Genomic DNA, 9,490 nt, shown 5'->3' with positions numbered 1-9,490 from the left:
AAGCTCGTAACATGAACTATCTAATAATGGCAATGGTAAAAACCTAACAGTGAGTTCACGGGTCCTGATGTTAAGAACAGGATAGTTAAGGAAAATCGGGCATTATGACGTTTATGTTTACGCGATTTCCAATTTAATAAACACTCTAAATTATCATCAATTCACTCACAACTGTTAGGGCGTAATCACGCACTAATATTCACGCAAGTATACGCGTTCGCAAGTAATATAGAATACTTTCTAGTTCGTTCCCTCAGAGACTCAGACTAAGTTATTGTCTAATTAAACTCACTCACCAATGTATGATTACTTCTCAATGTTAAGATAACACTTAAAATTGTTGATTAAATATTAACTATAATTAACTACTTAATTAACCACTTAACTAACACTTCAATTTATCAATAATAAAACACTCATGAGATCACAACTTCATTATTACTTCCTTCTATAGCCATTGTTATTACCTTTAGCATGTGACAGTGATGATATTAATCGAATAACACGAAACTGATAAAAGCCAACTTTCATTGTACTAATACCATTCTACCAAGCATCCACAATTAAGATAGAAGTTGAATAGTCATCAATTATGTTGAGTTCCTATATGTCTACAGAAATTGACAACACAACGATTTAAGCACAAGTTATTCCTTTTGATTACATAAGGCAAATAAAACTGTTAGAGTTACCCACTAATCATGCACAACGTACATGAACCTATGCTAGCATGGCAAGTTCTAAATCTCAAGATCCACCGTCGCTTCACAACAGATTAACACCCTATCTTATATGTTCGCGACGCACATAAGACGAATACGCACAACCAATACTAGATATCATGCAATCATCACACACTAAAGTATTAAACAATTAACTAAAGAATTCCATAATAAATCCGTTGCAATCCCATGATCACGATTAGCCCATAATATAACTTATCGCCATCATGGGTTCATATGAAATCATGATAAACGACACAAGAAAATAATAACTAAACTAATTATATTAAAACAGAGTACGTCACAAGAGTAAATAAGTTAAAGCAAGAAAACTAGCATCCAACGTTACAACGAAACAAGAATCACAAGAATATATGCTTCCTCTTCGTTGCGGTGTGCTAAATCGGTCTTCTTCCTTATCTCCTTCGCTTCTTGCGCAAAACACAATCTAAAACATAATCTCTTTCATATTCTCTATGAAAACGTCTCAAATCTACTTATATAATAGTCCCATAAAACTCAGATTACATAGAAGTTGGAAGCCAAACAGAAGTAGAAGTCTAAAATAATTCAGCTTTTTCCCCGACCCTGCGCGGCCGCTCAGCATTTCTGCGCGGGCGCACAAGGCTGCTGCGCGGCCGTTCAGCATTGCTGCGCGGGCGCGCAGGACCCTACTGGAAAAATTCCAGGTTTGCTCCGTTTCTTCGCTGTAATCTGCCCGTTCTTTTCCTCTCGCAATGGTGAACACATGCCAAGGCTTATTCTTGATGATTCCTCCTCCGAAATGCAACTAATACCCTGAAATGCATAAACACTAGAAAAACGCATCAAATACACAAAATACTTGATTTCAAGACACCAATTTAAGCCATTTTAAGACGTTCTAAGTGGTATAAAATGCCACTTATCACACCCCCAAACTTAAATCGATGCTTGTCCTCAAGCGTCACAGACTCAAAACAACTAAAAATATGCATGAATGCAATCTATATGAAAATGCAACGATCCCCCTTACTACAATTAACCAACCAAATTCTCACGTCTCAACGAATGCAGTTAGACACTAAAGATCAATAAACTCATGCAAACGGACATACAGCCAGAAACGTGGTGTGTGCAAATGCTTAACAGATATGCTTCGGAACTAGACCAATTACTATGACTAGACTATCCTCAAGGCAATCCTACGATTATACAAAGAATAAAAATTCTAGGCACAAAGTGATATACAACACTACAAGAACTTTGGAGCTTACTACGGAATCGTGCTTTTTATTTACAACTCAAATGCTTATTTGACCGTGCAATGAGTGAGGTCCACAAAAGACTTATACAATGGTATCCATGTAACGAGCGTTAGGTTAGCGGATCCCAGACTCTAAAAGCCTTAGGTCACTAGGCACAAAGTCCCCTAAGAACTTAATAACTCGAATACCAAAGAACCCACTCTTGATCAATTATGCAAAATTTTTTTTTTTCTCTTTTTTTTTCTTTTTTGAGCAAGTGCGTTTCGCTCCATCTTGCTCAACCCTAGAGTACTCGCATAACATGCGAGCCGGCTACTAGCCATTTGACGCCTAGCCACAACTAGCAACAAATTCCATTTTTACTCCATTTTTTTTTCTTTTTCATGCCTTTACCACTAAGAACCTATTATCAAATTCTAAGCATAATAAATAGATTATCCTCGAAAATAATCAGATCATAACAACAATCTAGCCCTTAAGCATTCTCTAAGACTTAGTGAAAATACAAGTGCTTCTAGCATGCATATCAACCTACACAACTTAATAACACTTTAATGCTATCACTACACTCGCATCAATATCATAATTCAGTCGATAAATCATTGCAAAAGGGATCATGGTATATGCATGAGCTATATGATATGACAAACAAATAAAGCTATATAAAAAAAACTATATGGCAAAAATTATGCAACTATATGAACTAACTATCATGAATATGCAGCTATATGACACACACAAAATATTCCTTAACTACCACCCCCAAACTTAAAATCTTCACTGTCCCTAGTGAAGGTAGTAGAAAGGAACACAGGGTATACCTACTCGGAGTCATCATCATCATCACCCTCAGTGGGTGGAGTATCAGGCGGCGGGTATGCAGAGTCCTCACCAAAAACTGGCCACTGGATATCAGCTCCAAGGCCTCGAAAAGCAGTCCCTAACGCAAGGGTGAGCTCCTGAGCAAACCTGCTCTGCGTCTCATACATGGCATCCATCCGCCGTGAAAGCCTCCTATACTGGGCATCACCCATCCCAGCACCCTCCTGAGCTCTCGAAGAACCAGCCTCACCACGCCCTGGCCTAGCCATAGTAGCACCTCGTGCTGGACGCCCTCCTGGAAGACGATAACCCAGCCCATGCTCCTCAGGCTCACCACCGGTCCACTCCTGTATCCCATTCAGAGTGCCAGAATCTATCGGAGCTGCTGGCAACTGCAACTGCTCATGAGCCGGCCAGTTCACTCCTATTGCTCGGCATAGCTTCGTAACCATGGATGCATAAGGGATGTTCATATGCTTTGCTCCCCTCAAAAACTTCAGAATTCCTTGGTAGATAAACTCACCAAGGTCCACATAGTATTCCTCATTCAGAATTCCCCACAACAACTGTGCTCTCTCAACTGTGACCTCGTGTGCATGTGAAGAAGGCAAAATATTAGCACATATAAATGCATTCCATGCACGGGCATACCTGTTCATGGCGATCGCCGGAAAGTGACGATACTCATTATTGGCTGGACTGCGGTTCCAAACTGTGCCCGGTCGACAGAGAGTCGCACAAATCAAATCCAAGTCAAAATCCTCAGCAGTCTTTTCATTCCAGTTCTCCTCCTCGGGCTTCCTCTCTCGCTGTCCAATCACACGGCGAATCGCCGCAGGATGATAATCAACCGTCAGCCCACGAACTACAGAAAACCCATTCTTTTCAGCCTTCACGTTCGCGTAGAACTCGCGAACAACACTCATCGGTACTGCTTCGGGTGACTCACAAAAAGCTATCCACCCCTTCTCTGCAATCATGGGCAACAACTCACCATCCCTCCCTGATGGTAAAAACCCCCTCTCCTTCAGAATCGGCTTCCCCAACAGCCTAGTGTACTCCTCCTCCGCAGCTCTGTCAGTTAACCGAGGCCTTGCAGCAGTACCCCTTGATGAATCAGCAGTAGGAAATGTGCTGCTGCTGTCAATAGTGCGTGCTCTCTTGGGTGCCATTGATTTGTGAATAAAAGTGTGTAAGAACTGATTTTTGATGTTTATGAGAGGGTTTAAGTGTAGGAAGTTTGTGGGAGATATGTAGGATAGGTGTATGTATATATAGTGTGTGGAGTAGGTTAAATTAGATTAGGAGTGGGGTTGAGGGATAAAATCATGGGGTAATGGGAAAAGAATTCGTGGGTTTATGGGCTGTGATGGGTTTTTGTGTTTTTGTTTTTGTTTTTTTTGTTTTTTTTTTTCTGAACTGTAAAAAATTTTCTGGAACTCGACCCCTGCGCGGCCGCTCAGCATTTCTGCGCGGGCGCGCAGCAAGCTGCGCGGCCGCTCAGCATAGCTGCGCGGGCGCGCAGAGGGTCTCTGGAAAAAAAAATTTTAGCCCCTTTTTTTCTGATTTTTTTTTGTTTTTGGATAGGTTATTAACTTCTAAGGGATCCTGTAACAACAATTCATGGGTTGCCTCCCACGCAACGCTTTCTTTTTCGTCATTAGCTTGACGTTCCGTACCTTTCTCAAGTAGTCAACAAAATGGCACTAACCACCTCTCGGTTTGCCATGTCCCCATAGCAGTGCTTCAACCGCTGACCGTTAACCTTGAATGCTTGGTCCGAATCATTCTCAAAAATTTCCACCGCTCCATGTAGAAACACAGTTTTGACAATAAAAGGTCCAGACCACCTTGATTTCAACTTCCCAGGAAAAAGTCGGAGCCGAGAGTTGAATAACAGAACTTGTTGCCCTGGCACAAATAACTTAGGATGTAGCTTCCTATCGTGCCACCTCTTCACCTTTTCCTTATATATTTTGTTATTCTTGTACGCTTGAAGTCGAAATTCATCAAGTTCATTAAGCTGAAGCATTCTTTTCTTACCAGCTGCATCTAAATCCAGGTTCAATTTCTTCAATGCCCAGTAGGCCTTATGCTCAAGCTCCGCCGGTAGATGACATCCCTTACCGTACACCAACTGAAACGGTGACATCCCAAGTGGAGTTTTGTATGCTGTTCTGTAAGCCCAAACAGCTTCATCGAGCTTTAAAGACCAATCCTTCCTTGACGGACAAACAACCTTCTCTGGAATGCGCTTTATCTCTCTGTTAGACACTTCCGCTTGACCATTTGTTTGCGGATGATAGGCAGTAGCTACTCGATGATTCACATTATAACGCTGCATCATAGAAGCGAACTTTGCATCATTTGTCGGTAAAGCTTTAACTTCGACCCATTTTGAGACATAATCGACTGCCAGCAAGATGTACTGATTATTGCAAGATGAGATAAAAGGCCCCATGAAATCTATTCCCCATACATCAAAGACCTCGACTTCAAGCATCACATTTAATGGCATCTCATCCTTCCTTGACAAATTTCCCACTCTTTGGCAACGATCACACCTTAAAACAAACTGATGAGCATCCTTGAACAAAGTAGGCCAGAAAAAACCTGCTTGCAGAATACGAGCTGCCGTCTTCTCACCTCCATAGTGTCCACCATAAACCGTGGAATGGCAGTCTCGTAATATCCCCTCCGTCTCACAGAACGGGATACATCTCCTGATGATCTGATCAGCTCCCTGTTTAAACAAATATGGTTCATCCCACATATACCACTTCACCTCATGCAGAAACTTCTTCTTTTGAGCGGATGTCAAATTAAGCGGCATTATATTGCTGACAAGATAGTTTACAATATCTGCAAACCATGGTTCTTCCTCCTGAATTGCAAACAACTGCTCATCCGGAAAAGATTCATTGATTAACGTCCTATCTTGTGAAGTAGAATCGGGATTCTCCAACCTAGAGAGATGGTCAGCTACTTGATTCTCGGTACCTTTTCTATCTTTGATCTCTAACTCAAATTCCTGAAGTAAAAGCACCCAACGAATGAGTCTCGGCTTCGAATCCTTCTTAGAAACCAGATAGCGAATAGCTGCATGATCAGTGAATACTGTTACTTTCGTACCAAGCAGATAAGATTGAAATTTATCAAAGCCAAAGACTATAGCCAAAAGCTCCTTCTCAGTAGTGGTGTAGTTCAATTGGGCCCCATTTAAAGTCTTACTCGCATAGTAGACCACATGGAAGAGATTTTTCTTGCGCTGTCCCAGAACTGCACCTACCGCATAGTCACTCGCATCACACATCATCTCAAACGGTTCTGTCCAATCTGGTGCTGTAATAACTGGTGCCGTGATCAAACTCTTCTTGAGAGTCTCGAATGCTGCCAAACATTCATCATCAAATTTGAAAGGCACATCTTTCTCAAGTAAATTGCACAACGGCTTAGATATCTTTGAAAAGTCCTTGATGAATCGCCGATAAAAACCCGCATGACCGAGAAAACTACGGATTCCTTTCACCGAATTAGGTGGGGGAAGATTTTCAATGACTCCCACCTTGGCCTTGTCCACCTCCAGACCTTTGCTAGAGACCTTATGCCCAAGGATAATGCCTTCACGCACCATAAAATGACATTTCTCCCAATTAAGCACCAAATTAGTTTCCACGCATCTTTTGAGTACGGCGCGCAGATTATTCAAACATTCATCATATGAGTGTCCAAAGACGGAGAAGTCATCCATGAACACTTCGACGTTATTTCCAATCATGTCAGAGAATATAGCCATCATACATCTCTGAAAGGTGGCCAGGGCGCCACATAACCCAAACGAAACTCTACGAAAAGCAAATGTGCCAAATGGACAAGTGAAGGTAGTCTTTTCCTGATCCTCTGGTGCAATACAAATCTGATTATACCCGGAATAACCATCCAGAAGACAAAAATACTCATGTCCCGCCAATCTGTCAAGCATTTGATCAATGAATGGGAGAGGGAAGTGATCCTTCCTTGTGGCTTTGTTTAATTTTCTATAATCCATGCATACTCTCCATCCTGTAACTGTTCGAGTAGGGATGAGCTCATTCTTTTCATTTGCGACCACAGTGATACCTCCTTTCTTAGGTACACATTGCACGGGGCTCACCCACGAGCTGTCAGAAATAGGATAAATGATGCCTGCATCTAGCCATTTCAGAATTTCTTTCTTCACCACCTCCTTCATGATCGGGTTCAGTCTTCGCTGCTGTTCCACAGTTGGCTTACTACCTTCCTCTAACAGAATTTTATGCATACAATATGAAGGACTTATCCCCTTGATGTCTGCTATGGTCCATCCTATAGCCGATTTGAATTCTCTCAAAATCCTTAAGAGCTTGTCTTCCTCACTACCTGAAAGGTCAGCTGAAATAATAACAGCTAACGTAGATGAATCACCTAAAAAAGCATACCTCAAGTGTTCAGGTAATGGTTTGAGCTCCAAGGTAGGTGCTTCCTCTATTGATGGTTTGAGCTTCCCTTCAGCATTCTTAAGGTCAGAAGTATCAAGAGATTCAAATGGTATGTCGAGCTTTCGCTTCCATGGAGAAGCGTTCAGATATTGTAATTGCTCGTTGCTATCTTCATCATCGCTGTCAAAATCCCCCACTAAGGCCTTTTCCAATGCATCAGACATTAGCATGTGATCGAGTTCCGAAGTAACTGCGGAATCAATCACATCCACTTTTAAACACTCCTCATCTTCTGTAGGGAATTTCATTGCCTTCAATACGTTGAAGGTCACATCCTGATCTTGGACCCGCATAGTAAGTTCCCCTTTTTGCACATCTATCAAGGTACGGCCAGTAGCCAAGAAAGGCCTCCCCAAGATTATGGGAATCTTCTTATCTTCCTCAAAATCCAGAATAACAAAATCTGCAGGAAAGAAGAGCTTATCCACCTTGACGAGCACATCCTCAACTATGCCCCTTGGGTAAGTAATGGAACGGTCCGCCAATTGTAGCGACATGTATGTGGGTTTTGGATCAGGCAGATCCAGCTTTTTAAAGATCGACAAGGGCATCAGATTAATGCTTGATCCCAAATCACAAAGGCACTTGTCAAAAGTTAGATTGCCAATGGTGCAAGGAATGGTGAAGCTTCCTGGATCTTTCAGTTTTGGTGGTAACTTTTGCTGCAGAACAGCGCTGCATTCTTCCGTGAGAGCAACGGTTTCAAGGTCATCCAGTTTCACCTTCCTTGAAAGAATAGTCTTCATAAACTTCGCATAACTAGGTATTTGTTCCAGAGCCTCAGCGAAAGGTATATTGATGTGAAGTTTCTTGAACACCTCCAGAAACTTCCCGAACTGTCTATCCAGCTTTTGTTGCTGCAATCTCTTAGGAAAAGGTGGTGGAGGATAGAGCTGTTTCTCCCCTGTATTAGCCTCAGGCAGAGTGTGTTCAACAGTAGTCTTCCTTGGTTCCGCCACTTTCTCCTTTTGCTTAGATTTTTCATCTCTAACTTCAGCTTCGACTTCTTTTTCCTTTTCAGCATCAGCTACTTTTCCAGACCTTAAGGTAATAGCCTTGACTTGCTCTTTAGCTTCCTTCCTTCCTGGTACTTCTGTGTCACTGGGAAGAGTGCCAGGTTGATGATTGAGCACTGCATTGGCTAATTGACCGATTTGATTTTCCAAGGTCTTGATAGAAACCGCCTGACTCTTGCACAACAGCTTAAGTTCCTCAAAATCAGCACTAGTAGGTGCAGCTGCACTTCCCTGTTGAGGATATGATTGCCTTGTAGCATACTGCTGTGGTTGCTGGAATCCAGGTGGGTTAAACTGTTTACTCACTCCTTGCTGATATGGTGGCAGAATATCATTCTGATTATTCCCCCAGCTGAAATTTGATGATTTCTGTTGTTTGGATGATAGGTTGCTGGCACAGGCTGCTATTGTCGCTGATAATTATTCACATACTGAACAGATTCGTTGACAAGAGAACACTGATCCGTAGCATGAGAACCTGCACAAAGCTCACAAACCATAGCTATTTGATTAACTCCATACGTAGCCAAAGAATCAACCTTCATTGATAGCGCTTGGAGCTGGGCTGCAATAGCGGTGGCTGCATCAACTTCCAGAATACCTGCTACCTTGCCTGACGTCATCCTCTGAGTTGGGTTTTGATGCTCATTTGCAGCCATCGTCTCGATAAGATTATACGCCTCAGTATAGCTTTTAGCCCATAAGGCGCCTCCAGCTGCTGCATCGAGCATGGGCCGAGATTGGGCCCCCAAACCATTATAAAAACCAGTGATTACCATCCAATCCGGCATTCCATGATGTGGACATTTTCTCAACATTTCCTTGTAGCGTTCCCAAGCCTCGCACATAGATTCTGTAGGTTGCTGCGCAAACTGAGTAAGAGCACTCCTCATAGCAGCAGTCTTTGCCATTGGATAAAACTTCACCAGAAACTTTTGCGCAAGATCTTGCCACGTAATGATGGACCCAGCTGGTTCAGAATGTAACCAGTCTTTAGCCTTATCCCTCAGTGAGAATGGGAAAAGCCTCAACTTGATAGCCTCATCAGTCACGCCATTATACTTAAAAGTGCTGCAGATCTCGACAAAATTCCTTATGTGCATGTTGGGGTCTTCAGTTGCCGCTCCTCCAAAAGAAACAGAATTCTGCACCATCTGAATAGTGCC

General features: G+C 42.3%; 1 non-coding gene across 1 annotated transcript; it reads left to right on the top strand.

Annotated features, from left to right (window-relative positions):
• The first annotated feature begins 9,113 nt into the window (after positions 1-9,113).
• On the top strand, positions 9,114-9,220 carry LOC141669408 (small nucleolar RNA R71). Its single transcript, XR_012553694.1, has one exon. It is a non-coding gene; the product is annotated as a small nucleolar RNA R71 (small nucleolar RNA).
• The last annotated feature ends 270 nt before the right edge of the window (positions 9,221-9,490 follow it).

This window comes from Apium graveolens, chromosome 6 (assembly GCF_009905375.1).
Source record: "Apium graveolens cultivar Ventura chromosome 6, ASM990537v1, whole genome shotgun sequence".
In the NCBI taxonomy this organism is placed as follows: Eukaryota; Viridiplantae; Streptophyta; class Magnoliopsida; order Apiales; family Apiaceae; genus Apium; species Apium graveolens.
Note: the sequence above shows the minus strand (reverse complement) of the source record. Positions and strands in the feature narration are given on the sequence as shown.